This window comes from Hippopotamus amphibius, chromosome 8, assembly GCF_030028045.1.
Source record: "Hippopotamus amphibius kiboko isolate mHipAmp2 chromosome 8, mHipAmp2.hap2, whole genome shotgun sequence".
Taxonomy (NCBI): Eukaryota; Metazoa; Chordata; class Mammalia; order Artiodactyla; family Hippopotamidae; genus Hippopotamus; species Hippopotamus amphibius.
The window spans coordinates 125508235-125525092 of record NC_080193.1 but is presented as its reverse complement, the minus strand read 5'-3'; positions in this window follow the sequence as shown (position 1 = coordinate 125525092).

Sequence of the window (16858 nt, the reverse complement as noted above, 5' to 3'; positions counted from 1 at the left end):
GGCTTAGAGAAAAATAAAATCGCGCGTTTTGGGGGATGGGGATCTTGAGGCAGTCTTCCGTTCCATATCTCGGTGAGGTGGTACTTAAATAAACCTTGCCATCCACACCGTTACTCAGCCGTACTTCATTTTTCAAGTTGGCCAAGCTATGTTTTTAGAATATTGACCTCTGTTTCTCACTATAAAGATATATAGAATGTGTATAAGATGAAAATGGCCCATCGTAAGGATTTTTCTTGTTTTTTTAATAAACTTAAGAAGCGAATATGCAGATGTTCAATGATACTCCATAGCCACCTCTAATTTTACTGGTGGTAAAATGACTGGATTTCTTTTTCAACCCAGTTTTCAACCCATTTTAAAGTGATTAAAATGAGACAGCGTGGTCCCTGTTTCTACCGAATGAACTTAATGTCATGTGGCCCTTTTTCCTATTGAGTTCTTGATGCCAATTGATATTGAAAATTGTGTTTTTCAGTGTAAACATACACAGCAAATATTGGAAACACTCCTGAGTCATTGCTCTGTTGCATATACTTAAGCCACTAATAAATGAACTTTAGAGACAGTTTCTCAATTTCCCAGAGTTTCCAACAAAACTATAAAGTCTAATTTATAGGAAACTACAAGTTCTAAAACAGGGCATTCAGAAATTGAGTACAAAAGTGTCTAAAGAGAAATATGATTTGTTTTCATTTGGAAACGTTTCTTGCATTCAGTTACATCAGTAGAGCTGTATCTGCCTTTTCTCATCACATAGTCTTTAAAACAAAGATTTATTACATTTCCATCTTTGAAATAACATTTTTTTCTCATTGAAGGTAGCCATTATCACTATGCTATTTTATATCTGTACTGATAAGTGCAGTCAGGCAAGCATTTATAAATAAATTGTTTTAATCTATCTTGATGCACATAAATGGTGCATCAGGGAATTTGACATTAGGTTTAGATGATTTCAGGAAGTCTTTATAGTAACATTAAATTAGAATATTCTTTACTTAGCATTCAGGAAGGATTTAAATAAATAAATAATTAAACTTGATGAAGATGCTGATAATAGCAAGTATTGTACTCACAGGACCAGAGTGTAAAGATGGCAGTTGTCTTCCAAGAAACTTAACTAGTCTGTTTATTTTGGAAGTTCTTGCCTGTATGCCGATGTATGACCTCTATGTCTAATCTCTATTAAACCTATTCAACAGAATGTCCCATAAGCACTGGAAAAAATACAGTCCTTTCTAAACTACTGTTCCTCCAGTATTTTCCCCATTTTGGTTAATATCACCATTTATTCAGTTGCTCCTTCATCTCTGTTCTTCTACAACTTTCATGCTAATTTTCATTATAAAACATTTGTATATGTTATAGTTTTAATTATTTATTTCTTCAAGAAGACTGTCAGGCCTTTGAGACCATGAAAGGCACTCAGTAAGTATTTATTGAATCGAATTGAATCAGCTTTGGCTCCTCTCTCTTCCTCACTGTAATATTAAGTATTGTAATTGTTCTTATGAATGGCCTCTGGAATTCATCCCATCATCTTTATTCCACTACTTTGTTCCTGGTTTCAGATCCTCACTGTTCTCTTATTTTTTGCTAACTATTCCCTGCAGACTGAGGCCCCTCCTTTCTGCCTCTGCTCTAGTTGGGTACCTGTTTCCTCATGGTCTACGTGCTGCTTTTCGCTTCCTGCTACAGAGAACTCATGGCCTTAATTAATTGATTAATTAATCAAATAGGACTTGTAAGATATTTATCTTATTAACTTTTTGCATTGACTGAGTTTTGGAACTAATTCTTTACATTTTACTATAGCTGTCATCAAGTCTGATTTCTCTTGTACATGACATCTATTTTTAGCTCACGTGTCTAGTTCTTGATTTCCCTTTTTCTTTCAACTGTTAACATATGGCACTTAAAAATCTTTTGTATTATGACAAATTTTAAACATACTAAAATCTAGAGAGACTAATGTAATAAACTCCCTGTACTCATTGCCCAGCTTCTACAGTAATGATCTCGCGGACAGTCTTGTTTGATCTATACCTCCATTCCCATTGTTTCTGGGAGTCATTGTGTTGAATCAGATCCTAGATGACATTTATCATCTTTAAACATAGTATATATTTCTAAATGACAAGGGCGCTCTTGAAACCTTATTAAGTAACAGTATAACACTTAGCAAAATTGACAATAACACCTTACCATCATCTCATATGCAGTCAGTGTTCATATTCCTTGGTTGTCTCATAAAGGTATTTTGAAAATTGTTTGTTTGAATAAAGATCTAAATAAAGTCCACACATTGCTGTCAGGTTGATGCATCACTTACTTTTGATTAAGCTATAGAGAACTCTTCCATCTCTTTTTAATTTTTTTTGGCATTTAGTTGTGGAAAAAACTGGGTGTTTGTCCTATAGCCTCTTCTGCAGTCTGAATTTGCTGATGGCATCTTCTTTCCCTTTATTTACCAATTTCCAAGTAAATGAATTTGTTCGCTAACACCCTTCAATGACCAATGAATGTACTTGTTGTTTTAGAATCATTATGAAGAAATGGATTTTTAAAAGTTTGTTTAATCCATGCATTTATCATCTTTGATGCTCAGATGGTCCCACCTTTGGCCAGTGGGAGGTATTACAGTTTGACCTCTGAGTCCTTTTGACTGGGGTAGTATTTGGTAGCTTCCTTGGTTTTTTATTGTGATGCATTTATATATATTTTTTCTCAGACCTGGGACAAGCTATCTCTCTTAAAATTTCTGGTTCTTTTTGGTGGTTAGTGGTGTTTAGAGATACTCATTGCTGCTGGGGCTGATCATCATTTTAGGCATTTTCAGCAAGCAGATCTAGAAACTATAAATACAAGTGTAATCATATATGTAAATGTTACACAGGAAATGTTCAGAGAAGTCTAGCTTGTATCTCTGTCCTGAATATACTATATTCTCTAGGTATTTAGGTGTTTTTCCGTTATTCTGCATTCTATTGCAGAACAAACTGTTCTTTAAGAAAAATTTATGTACATATTTTTCCGTATTTTTGCTCATATACCTTTGTAATAGATTCCTGTAAGTGAGATATATGGGATAAAGGTAAATGCACGTATCCTTTGGTAACTACTGGCAAATTTCTAGTGGATGATCCAATTTTGCATTGTCCCTCATAAGGTGTGAGTGTTCCTCTTCCCAGCCTCATCAACAAAATATGTTTTCTAACTTGTTGATTTTTACTAATCCGATAAGTGAGAAATAGTATCTCAGTCTAGTTTTCAAAATCAGTTTTATTGAGGTATAATTTACATATAGTAAATGTAAATTTTAGGTGGACGGTATTCAGGTTTAGAGAAGTACACATCTGTGTGACTGTCATCAAAATCAATACAGGGAGTAGTTCCATCATCCTCCAAAGTTCTTCATGAACTTTTGCAGTCAGTTCTCACACGCTACCCAACTCCTGATCTTAGACAACCACTAATTTGCTTTCTATCACTGTAGATTAATTTTACCTATTCTAGAATTTCATATAAATGGAATCATATGGTATGTGCTCTTTTGTGTCTGACTTCTTTCAATCAACACTATGTGAGATTGATCCCTGTTGTCCCATGTATCAGTTGTTCATTTTTAAAAATCCATTTTGTAAGTCATGCGGATATAGTGCAGTTTGTTTATACATTTGCCCGTTGATGGACATTTGTGTTGTTTTAAGTTTTTGACTATTTTGCCCAAAGTTGTTATAAACATTCACATTTGTGTATAAATTTTTGTGTGCATATATATTTCCATTTGGGTGAACATTTAGGAGTTTAATTGCTGAGTCATATGACACATGTAGGTTTAACTTCATTAATAACTACAAAATATTTTCCAAAGTGGTTGTGCTATGTGGCATTCCTACCAGCAATGTTTGAAAGTTTCAGTTGCTCCTCATCCCTGCTATTACTTGGTGTTGGCAGTCATTTAAATTTTAGCCAATCTAGTGCATAAGTAGTGGTATCTCGCTGTGATTTTATTTTGTGTTTTCCTGATGACAGTGGTGTTGATCATCTTTTGTCGGCTCACTGGCCAGTCACGTGTCTCCTTTTGTGAAGTGTCTGTTTAATCTCTTGTCCAATTTCAATTGGGTTCTAAGAGTTTATTTTTAAAAATATTCTGGGTATAAACCTTTTGTCATCATTATGAATATATTCTCCCAGGCCATGGCTTGCCATTTCATTTTAAAAAGAATGTTTTTGGAAGAGCGAAAGTTATAAGTTTTGATAAAGTACAGTTAATTATTATTTTCTTTCTAGGTTTGTACTGTCTGTGTCTCATTTAAAAAAATTTTCCTCACCCCAAAGCCACAAAGATTTTCTATTATTTTCTTCTGGAAATTTTAGAGTCTTAACTTTTACATTTATTTCTGTGTATTTTTACATTTATTTCTGTGTATGGTGGGAGGGTCAGAGACCATTTTTTGTTTTCATATGGATATTCAGCTGTTGTAGCACCATTTGTTGAAAAGACAATTATTTCCATATTTAATTACTTTTGTACCTTTGTTGTGAATCAGTTGACCACATATGTAATAGTTTGTTGTTAGACACTTTACTCTGTTCCATCAATTTATATGTCTGTTCTTATGCCAGTACCACACTGTTTGGATTACTGTGGTTTTATAGTAAGTCTTAAAATCAGGCAGAGTAAGTCCTCCTGTGTTATTCTTCTTTAACAAAATAGTTTAGGTGATTCTAGGTACTTTGCATTTCTATATAAGTTTTAGAATCCATTTTACTAAAAAAAAAAAAAAAAACCTTTCTGGGATTTTTACTGGGATTTCCTAAATTTAGAGAAATTGACATCTAAATAATATTGTTTCCTCCATCTACTTATCATAGTATTTATCTAGGTCTTCTTTAATTTTTCTTAGCAATATTTTATAGTTTTCAGTGTATAGTTCTTATACATTTTGTTAACTTTATCACTAAGTAATCCATGTTTTTATACTATTGTAATTGTTACTACTTTTAAATTTTATTTTCTAATTATTCACTGTTAGTATATAGACAGTGAATTGTTTTGTGTGTTTCTCTTGTACTTTACAACTTTGCTAAGTTTACTTATAAGTACTAGTAGTGTCTTTGCACATTAGTTAGGATTTTTTAACATATATGATTACATTATCTACAAATAAAGACAATTTTCTTCTTCCCTTCCCATCTGTATGCCCCTTATTACTTTTTTGTGCCTATTGTGCTGGCTTGGGCTTCCAGTGTTCTATTGAATAGAAATAATGAGATCAAACATCGTCTTATTCTCAATATTAGAATCTCAGATGCTCACCATTTCATGACATTTTTTTGTAATTTTTTTCATAGATTCCCTTTACCAAGTTGAGAAAGTTCCCTTCTAGTTGTATTGGGTTGGCCACAAAGTTCCTTTGGGTTTTTCTGTAACATCTTACAGAAAAGCCTGAACAAACTTTGTGGCCAACCCAATATTTTGTTGTGGGGTTTTTCTTTCTGTTTAATTTCTATTAAAATGGAATTTTCTCTTTTGTTCTGTTACCATAATGAATTACATTGGTTGGTTTAAAGTATTAATCCATCCTTGAATTGCTGAGATAAACCCATTTGGTCATAGAATAGTATGTTTTATTTAGATATTGCTGAATTCAAATTGCATACGTTTTGTTAAGGAATTTTGCACCTGTGTTCTTGAGGGATTTGTAATGTCTTTGCCTTATTTTGGTATCAAGGTTGGTATAATGTTGGCCTCATAAAATGATTTAGAAAAATTTCCCCCTCATCTGTTTTCTATGTAGGCATTATTTCTTCCTTAAACATTTAATAGAATTCACTAGTGAAACCATCTGGTCCTGGACTTTTCTTTCTGGGAGTTTTGATAATGATTACAATATATTTAGTAGATATAGGAATATTCAGAATTTCTGTTTCTTCTTGTGTTGCTTTAGTAATTGTGTCTTTAAAAGCAGTTGTCCACTTCATCTGCGTTATCAAATTTGTTGGTCTAAACTTGTTCATAAAATTCCCTTCTTATCCTCTTAATATTTGTAAGATATGTAGTGATGTCCCCTATTTTATACATAGTATTATTAATTTCTGTTTTCTCTGCTTTTTCTTGATCAGTCTGGCCAAAGGTTTATAATTTTATTGATGTTATTAAAGAACCAGTGTTTGGATTCATTGATTTTTGCTATTTTTTGTCTATTTCCTATTTCAGTTAGCTCCATACTCATCTTTATGATTACCTTCTCTCTACTCACTTTGGGTTTTATTTATTCTTCTTCTTCTACCTTCTTAAGGTGGAAGCATAGTTTATTTTAGACATTTTTTTCTTTGCTAGTATAAGAATTTGAAGCTATAAAGTCCCTCTTGTCAGTGCTTAGATTTATGACAGTTAGTATCCTTCAGTTCAAAATATCATGTCATTTCCCTTGTGATTTCTTCTTCAATCCATATATGTATTATTTACAAATATTTGAGGATTTTCCAAGTATCTTTTTATTACTGATTTCTAATTTAATCCCGTTATGGTCAGAAAACATGCTCTAAAAGGATTCAATCTTTTACATTTATTGAGACTTGTTTTATGGTCCAGCCTAAGGTCTATCTTGGTGAATGTTCTATATGCACTTGAAAAAAATTTCTGTTTTGTTGTTCTTGTCTATATGGTTCTATAAATGTCAATTTGACCAAATTGGTTACAGTGTTGTTTGTCTTCTATATTCTTACTGATTTTATGTATACTTGTTCTATCAATTACTAGAACAGGAGTGTTGGTCTTTGGCGAAACTTGTGGATTGTAAATCCTCCATTAATATCTGTTAGTTCTTGCTTTCGTATATTTTGAAGCTTTCTTATTAAGTGAATACACATTTAATATTGTTGCTTCTTTATGCTTTTACTCTCTTATCATTATGAAATGTTCCTCTTTGTTCCTTGTTCTGATGTCTACTATGTCTGATATTAATGTGCCTACTCCAGTTTTCTTATAATTAGTGTTTGCATGATATATTTTCCCCATACTTTTACTTTTTAGCTTATAAAGTACATTTCTTTAGACAGCATATAGTTGGATATTACTTTTTAAAAAAATCCAGTGTGACAATCTGACTTCTAATTATCTATTCCATTAACTTTTAATGTAATCCTCAATGTATTTGGGTTTAAATCTACCATAGTAAAAAAAAAAAATCTACCATAGTCCTCTTTGTTTTCTATTGATCCTATCTGTTCTTCATTCCTTCTCTTTTCCTATTCTTGTTTGAGTTTGAGGTTTTCTTTTCTTTCTTTTTCTTTTTTTTTTTTGTATTCCATTTGATTTTAACTATTGGCTTCTAATTGCTCCCTCTCTGTTTATTATTATTATTATTATTATTATTATTATTTTCAGTGGTTGCTGTTGGCTTTGGAATAAGCATCTTTAACTTGTTACAGTCTACATTCAAATAATAATGCACCACTTCCTGTATAACATAAGGACTTTACAATGGTATACTTCTGTTTTCCCCTCCCATCCTTTGATTATTATTGTCATTTATTTTACTGATACATATATTATAAACCCCAAAATATATTGTTATTATTTTTGCTCTTAGTCAATTGTCTTTTAATGAAATTAATAAATGAGAAAAAAGTCTTTCACATAAATCCTCATATTTGCCATTGCCAGGTGTTTTTCATTCTCTTTTGTGCTTTTCGTCTGAGAACCTTCCTTGCAGTGCAGTCTGCTGATGACAGATTCCCTCAGCTTTTATTTGTCTCTAAAAGTGTCTATTTGCCTTCATTTTGAAGGATTTTTTTAGGCATAGAATTTTAAATTGGCAATAATTTCTTTAAACATTTTAAAGATATTGTCTTTTTGTTATATTCTTTTGGACGTGAATCTGTGGTCATTCTTTTTTTGTTCCTCTTTATGTAATGTCTTTTTCCCTCTGTCTATATTTAAGATATTCTAATTTTTCCTAGTTTTCAGCAATTTGATACCTTGGTGTGGTGGGGTGTGTGTGTGTGTGTGCATGCATGTACACTTATTCTTACTGAGATTTATTGAACTTCTGGGATCTCTGTATTTATATTATTCTCAGGTTTGGAAAACTTACACATAGCTCTCAAGTTCATCCAGTGCTACTTATTGAAAAGCCCATTTTTCCCTACTGATTTGAGATGCTGCCTTTATCATATACTAAGTTTCCATATACAGCTGGATCTACTTGTGGATTTATATTCAGTTCATTGTTCTGTTTATTAGTGCATCAAAATAATACTGTTTGAATATTTGAGCCTTGATAGTATGTACTATATTTGGTAGCACTAGCTTCCTCACCATTGCTCTTTTTTTTCCTTGCTATTATTTGTTTGTTTGTTCTCTCAAACGAACTTTAAATCAACTTGTTTAACTCCAAAAGTGAGTGGAAGATGAGTGGGAGGTGCTTATTTTTTAGCACAGATCTATAGAAAAAGTTCCTTTTCAGGAGCATTTTGAAGGTTAATTTTTCTAAAGCAGGTGTTGCATCAAAGGGTAATTGGGATAAAGGTCATTTGGGAAGTTGGAACCTGACTGAGACATTAACCTTGATGTTTCAGCAATCTAGTATGAAAAATGCAGAGAACAGAAATCCAAAAATAACAGTGAAAGAAATAATGATGTATCTCATTCTTTTTGTACTAATCTGATTTTATGTGCCCCTTTGCAGTTTTTAGTGAGAGCTGATTAGTCCTAACTTTGGCATTTCTCATCCTATAAAAGAACAGAATTGTCTGCTGCCCTTTCAGATAGGAAAAGACACCCCTGATCCAGCCTTAATCAGATATGTATACCAAATTAACTAGCCACTAGTAGTGATGGCCTGCTGTAAGCCATCTGCCGTTGGTGTAATGGGGGGGCATCCTGATGCCTTAGCAAAAGCACTGCTTTTGGAATCAATCAGACCTGGGTTCAAATCTTAGCCTTTATTCCTGGATATGACCTTGGGCAGTCAGTTTCTTCGTTTGTAAGATGAGTATACAAATGCTTACCTTATAGGTGCTGAGCTAGTTAAATGTGAAGTGTGTAGTAGTCTCTTCTCTTGTCTTTTATTAAGGCATCATTAATGCAGGTGTGAGTGGAGAGGACTATGGTTTATTTTCATGCCCTGGTCTTTCTCTGTAGTATGCCAATGGACACATCCAGGAGTTAAAACTGTGATCTTGGGTTTGTTATCACTGTGTTGGTGAAGAAACTCACATTTAGTTTTTATTTCATTTTATTTGGAGTTGGAATGTTATAGAAAAAAAGAATATGTTTGACTTTTTGCTAGAATGGTATTTGAAACAAGAGCTGGCAAAGTAGAAAGTGGTAGGCAAACTTCCTCCTTTCATGGGGGAGTCTCCTTGAAGATGTGAATAGATCCAGGAATGTCTACAGCTCACCTCCACAGACACAAACGGAATCCTTCCTAGATGCCAAGAAAACCAGTACACCATTTTTTGGCTTAGAGCTCAAGCTTGACTTCAGTTTTTTTGTTTTTAGACTCCCCAGTTATATAGACTTAAAAAAAAAAAAAAAAAAACTCATTTCAAATCTTATCTGATGAAACCCATGCCAAAAGGCAGTTGACATTTTTTAGTATTGTATATAATATCTGAATTATTTTCCAAACAAATCTTGCTGGAATCATTGATTCAGACTATTGACACAGCTTACTGAGTGCCTATGGTGAGTAAGGCACTGCTAGGTTGCAGGGACATAGAAAACAATTAAGGTGAATTTCTTTTGCTTAAGTGATTTCTGGATAAAAGGAGGGAAACTAATGTGTGTAATAAAGTTCAATATCAGTTTTATTTTGGAATCAGTTTCTGATTTCCAGGTGCATAATGGGAAATAGGATTCCATGTATACTAAAAAAAATCCAAATACCCAAGAAATATAGTAGCTGGCTGAATGATTTTTTCCTTCAGTCTCAAAGATATCCCATGTAATTGGAAATGAATGATATATGGTAATCTTTGCTCTTGAGTCACCTTCGTATTTTTACTACAAATTAATTTCTTAAATAAATGTTTAATTAGAGCTATTCTGTGCCCTTTACAGTTACCTATTTATAAAAAGAGACAAACATATTCTGCGTTGCCCAAAATACTTATAATTTTATTTTTTATTGCTGACTTAAAAGAACAATTTGTTCATATTAGTGCAATAGTCAGTGCTTTTCAGAGATTTATTCTGTTGTAAGGGAGAACCCTGAAGCACAGCCATATACACAAACCTTAAACACAGACAAGTCAACCCACCCCAAATTTGCCCATCTATAGGTGTAAGGGCCACATCAACAACCCCTTCCTTCCCTATGTTAAATATAAGTGAGATGTGTACTTAGTCCCTTGTCACTATAGTCTCGTGAGAAATGTACATAAACTCTCATAGAGATGACATTCCTCACACAGGCTACTATAAAATGCTAAGGATTATGTTTTTGTATTATGTTAACTCAAGGGAATTTAACAAAAATAAAAGCATTATTATAACATGCAGTGTCTTTCTACTTTAGGAAAGGACAAGATTATCACTGAGGTTTTCTTTTGTACCAAATCTACTGCTCTTGGCCTAAGCACTCATGGTCTTCAGCCAATATTGAACCAGGCAAATTAGTTCAGATTTAGTTTCTTATGGTAGACTCAAGTGTGGTCTCCCTTTGTGGCAGTGAGCTGGTAGAGTCACCAGATAAAATATAGGATGCCTAGTTAAATTTGAATTTCAGATAAAGAATGAATATATTTTTCTATGTTCCAAGTATTGTATGGGACATACTCAAATACTAAAAATTTATCGGTTACCTGAAATTCTATTTTAACTGGTATTCAGTATTTTTCTTTGCTAAGTTTGGCAACCCTAGTTGTTGGGCTTCTTGGCAAGAGACCCTTCTTACCATATTCATGTTTACATATCTCTGAAGTTTAACATAGAACTGTGGCTAAAATAAGCCCAAACCTATGTATTTCGTCTTTATAGACATCTGTCCGTAATTCTTGTCCAGAGGCCCTGCTACAACTTACTTGTGTTCTGAGAATGTAACTCCCCACACCCCCCTTCCCCCCACTCCCCGTCCCCCACCCCCGGCCATCTGCAGCGAGTTGAGTCTCTCTGAGCTGGATCACACTGCCACTTTCTGCTGTCTGGCTCCATGTGAGACTGGGTATTTCCATTTCACCTCCAACAGGTCACAATAGGAACAGAGTCATCTTTCCCCAGTCTAAGTTCAATATTTGGCTTTTGTTAAATATTTCACTGTGGATTTTGCATGCCCAGTGTTCTTTTTATTGGATTTTGATGTCTGATTCTGTCTCCTTCATAGGCCTTGAATCCACTCATACAAAGATATAATTTGAAACTTGTTTTAAGGAACCCCCCCATACCCTTACATCTGGATATCCAGGGCCACCAGCAATGGTATTGTTCTCCCATGTTACCCCCATTGTAATGAGTTTACAATCCTGAGTCTTTAGATCTACTGCAAGCTTAATTGAAAGAAGCATTTCAGCACTAAGATCTATCATTCAGTGAATTGAGGGGAAATAAGAAAATAACATTGATGTGTGTCTAGGGTCCACAAATATACCAGATGAACAAGTATATTGGCTCATAATTTATTTTGAAAAGGGTCTCGTAATACAAAGTGTTGAATAATGAAAGGTGGTTGATAGGTACCTACGACTAGGGCTGACATTTTGAGAACTATTCCCTTTTCTAAATAAGGGTCCCCATCGCAAGTGGCCAGTCTTTAGTTATATGGAGAAACGGAAATGATAGAATGAACACAATCCGTTCCTGGGAAAGCATCTGAATAGGTGAATTACCATTGTCAAATGGCCTACACACTCAGCACGTGGGGGCAATACATGTTTTAAAAACAACGGGTGCCTCCTTTTGGAGATAGTGTCTTTTCCCTATTATATAAGAAATTCAAGTAATTCTCTTAAGAAGTTACTTGGCTATCGTAGGGTGATCCTGATCTTGACTGGCAACCTTTATTAAGTTGTAAACATAGTTTGTACATTTATTGCACTTGTTTAGGATTTGAGAAATTTTTCCCAGAAGAAACTTTTCTTGTTCTTCTATGTTATCCAGGAAAAGGTCTTTCTGGACTTTTCAGACTGTGGGTGTCCCTGTATAGTGAATCAACATCTGTCCTTGATTGATTTGTGATGTTTCCTCTGCCATTTGTTGGAGGATTTAGCAAGCAGTGAAATGACCCAAAAACAAGGGATCAAATTTGACTCAGACTAATGAAGATCGTCCTCTTGCTCCAACCCTTTGGAGTTTGGGATTTGGGCTTTGAAACTGTTGTATTTGTTATTCTAATTAGCTGAGCTCTAACTTAAAACATATTCATTTATTACATACTATTGAAATGTTAGTATGTTTTAGAAGCACCTACATATCATATTCATGAAGCTGTATATGTCTTGCCTAAGTGTAAGAAGCATCTGAGACATTTGTTAAAGTATAAATTTCAAGGCCCATCTTTTGGAGATTCTACAAGTTTAGGAGACATTGACTTAGATAGGGTTAATGTGTGAAACGCCCTGCTTGGCTGGATTTTGCCTAGAATTTTTCTGTGTGATTTGATGAGCAAGTACATCACATTACCCTACTTATTATTTACTTTAATTTCATAGACTTTGGTACATTTTCCAATTTACCCTTTATGAGGTAGGGACTCTTAATTGTTTAAGTCCTTCTTTCTATGGAAACTGCTTCATGCACATGATATTTTAGTTGCCTTTTATCTAAGCTCTAGCCATATGTGGATGGTAAGTACAAACACCAGAATCACATGCGCTTTTCCAGATATGGATGTATCATTGTACCCAGGAGGATAAGAACAAATATTTACCTCTCACCCCTCGTCACTCCCAGACCCCATCTCTCCACCTCTGTTCCGGCCACTCAGAACAGCTTCTTCAATACTTCCTAGGCTCCCTGTGGGCCTTTTCCCTTCTAGTTTTTTTCTTTCTGGGACATCAGATCCTTTCAACCCATCTGCATCCAGCTAACTTCCACCACTTCTTTTACCTTCCTTGCCCCTGATCATCTAGGCTGTGTGTTCTTTTTCCATAGAGCGTCGTGTGGTGTCATCTATGAGAGAATTCATCACATTCCATCAATTTGTCATTCTGTAAGACTATGAGCTTTATATTTCCAACAGCAAACAGTCTGTTTCAGTGTGTGCAGTACATATTCATTTGAAAGAATGTTTATTTGTTACATTTTCTGATGCCATCCTGCATTTATTGACTTCTTTGCTCCCATGGCAAGGGGGCAGTATCTGTAGAGAAAGCCTCTGAACTCTTTGGCAAAACTGAAAGCCCAGATCCTGGAGTTTCATAGGTACATTTTCCATGACTTCTAAATGCTGACACTCATCTCTCAATTTTATATGAAATCACAGAGTTTTGAGAGATTCTTCTAGTATTTCATTTCTATGGGCATTCCACATGTTAGCTATCTTAGTATCATCTATAATCCAGGAGTTTTTTCTTGTGCTCTCTTGCAGGATACTTATAAAACATTAGACCGTCCCAATTCTGATCTCTATGGAAACTCATTTTTTGCATCCAGGAAAATGTTCACTTCTACTTGCTTTTTGTCTTTAGCCTTTATACTTTTTTCTCCTTGACAAAATGACAAAGCTTTTAAGAACAGAGCTCTTAAACTCATAAATAGACATTTGGATAAAAATGATTCTAATAGGACTTATATTGGGTTATTAAAATGGGAAGAAGGTTTATAACAATGCATCAGTGAGAACACATACCAAGGAATTTTATTTGGAGCATGGGGACTTCAGAAAGAAGTGGGTACTTTCAGAATGTGTATGAAAGCATCTATTAAGAGCTCATGTCTACCAACTCAACTCAAAGTCCTTACAAAGGTGTATTAAGTCCAACACGATCTGGCCCCTGCTACTTCTCTGAACACACCTTTTGCTACGTCCTTCTTCACCCACCAGGCTCCAGCCAAATGGACCTCCGTGCTGTTTCTTGTTCACTCAGCCAGGACCACTTTCTTACCTCTCTTCCTTCAATCTCTGCTCAAATATCACCTTCTCACTGAATTATTCCTTGGTTATTCTAGAGAAAAATAGTACCTCCCCCATCCTGTCAGACACTACCTGTGTCCCTCTCAAGCTTTTTCTCAAGTACCATCACCTTCTGATATAAATACTTTATGTTTATCTGTGCATTTGTTTTGCTGCCTCCTCTGCTGGCAGGTAAACTCCATGAAGGCTGAAGCTGGTCTCTTTTGTTCACTGCTGTATCTTCGGCACTTAAATCAATGCCTGGAAATAGCCTAGGGAGTCAGTCAACATTCATTGTTCAATATCGAATTTATTTTCTATCATCCCGTATTTGTAAAGTCTGCATTACTTAAGAAAAGTGGAATAGAATATGAACAAGGAAGAATGAACAAGTTATGGAATAATCACATCCTAAACTATTGGGTTTTAACAATTTTATTGAGTTTTAAAAATCTTTCATGGAATATTTCAACTCAATACTGTTAAACTCTTTTAGGAGATAGGAAAAAATACGCATCACAATTTACTATAGTGAAAAATGGAAGCAGTGGAAATGTCCAACAATAGGGAGTTAACGGATATTTAGTGTATTCTTATAAGGCAAGAGAAATAATATTAACATGGAATAATGCTTCTGATGTATCCTTTAGTGTATAAAATATGATATAAATATGCAAAAAATATGATTTCAACTTTGTTGTATGTATATGTGTATATATATTAGACACAGACACACTCGAGGACTGGAAAGAAATACATCAAAATAGTAATGAAACAGATACAGATGGTTTAAGTAAACTGCCTACGGTCGCTCTCCACACTAAATGGAGGAGTCAAATCTAGGCAGACTGGCTCTAGCCTGTATCTTAGCATCTTCTGTACCTTACACTCCTTACACTGCTGGTTCTACATGTGTCATGCTGTACTCCTAAGCCTCACCAGCACCGCTCCCTCTAACAGTGAGCTTCTGCAGTGCAAAGCTGGGTATCTGTAATCCAGCACCTAGCACACGCACCAGCTCACCACACTGTAGAGTTGAATTACAGCCCAATATAACTTTGGGTCCTATGTCTCTCTCTAGGATAATAGGGTTAGATTACAGCAGGCACAAATCAGTCCTTTAGTTTTACTTGCAAAATACTATTGAACAGTAGTATTCAATACTCTGCAGGCTAATAATGTAGTGCTTTCTTTAATGGCAATGAATGAGCCCATGAGTATTGAGTTTTTTTTTCTTTTTCAGGACTGGGACTACTGCTGTTGATGAGTGTGGAAAGGATTTAGCTAAAAAGCAGATCCAGTCACTCAGTTGTGAGAATATAAGTTAACACCTAGGGCAACTCTTAGGTTATGACATCAGTTTATTTGAGGGCAAGCTCAGACAAAACATCTTCCAAAGTATCATCATTGGTAAAGTCTATTTGGATATTTAATCAAAACCCAATGTCGGTACGTACAGCCCTAGACTAGAGTTTGTAGTCCTAGGCAAGATGATCACCATTTGTTCTTCTGTTTCCTTAAGCAGCTATCTTGATAGCCAAGATGTCCTGTTTGTAAACTGTCATCTACGAGGCCAGGGAGCAGAGTGAGCCCTGTGATGGATCACCCTCAACAGGCTGACTCCCCCTGTCGTTCTTGCTGCTCTAATTAAAAGACGGCGAAGTCAGGGGTCTAAGGCAGGGATGACAATAGGGCAGCAGTCCCCAAAATAGCAGCAAAGGAAAATGGATGCCTTTGAGTGATTGCTTGATGTCTGAATTAATGGCCAGGAAATGAGCGATTATTGCATACTTAAAGCTGGGCCGTTTTATAAAGCTTGTGGTGTGCTCAAAGCCTTGTACTTGAACTTGGGGAAATTTAAGAGAGGATTTTGTTCAGTTATTGCTTGGCTGGATATGATGCATATCCGAGCAGGGCTTAAACTAAGGGGGAAAACTGTTACTGTTGTTTTAGTATTGATGTTTCTAAAATAAGCATGATCTTATGAAACTCATTTTGTAGACACATGTAGTCTCTAGCCAGTTGTTGACTTAGAGAAACTGCTTTTATTGCCACTGCCTCTGTTCTTGACTTAAAATAATATTCGTTGGTATTTAAATAGATGTTTTACTGTGGAAGCAAAGCGTCTAAGATCACCCTTCTTTCTTTCTTTTTTTTTGAAAAATATATTCTCAGAGCACTTCTATTTGGCAAGTCAGGGATAAGCACCCTTATTTTTCCGTGGCTGATGAGTTCAGCAGGTTAAGGCATCACACAAAAGAGGCCACGGTCCAGCGTTTGAGTCCGCCGTGGGGGTGAGCTCCCCTAGGCTGCACTGCTAACCCCAGACGCCATCTTGTAATGGTGTCCATTCATCATGGGCGGAAACAGGAGCGGGTGAGGGTGGACCACAGCAAATCCATCACCGCTGCTGGAAGCCCAACGGATCATGCTGGCCTCACAGACTGGGGGCTGGGAGGGGTCAGGGCAGTTGTTTTATGCAAACAACAGTGAGGCATGCGGTTGGGGCAATTGACATATGGCTACATTATATTACTGAATTTTTAAAAAATTGATCGATTTAATAAATTTCAAATCCACATTATTGTTTCCTATTTTTCAGTCAGTTTGAAATTTTTAGATGTAATCCTAAAAACGTGTGCTGCTCTCTGGCCTGTATCACATATGGGCACCTAATTATTTCTTAAACTATCTTTTGCTCTAAAAATAACCACCACAAATTTAATAGCTGGAAAACGGATGTCAGATGAAACCTTGCTCACATATATCTTCTCACAGAGAATGGCCTACCT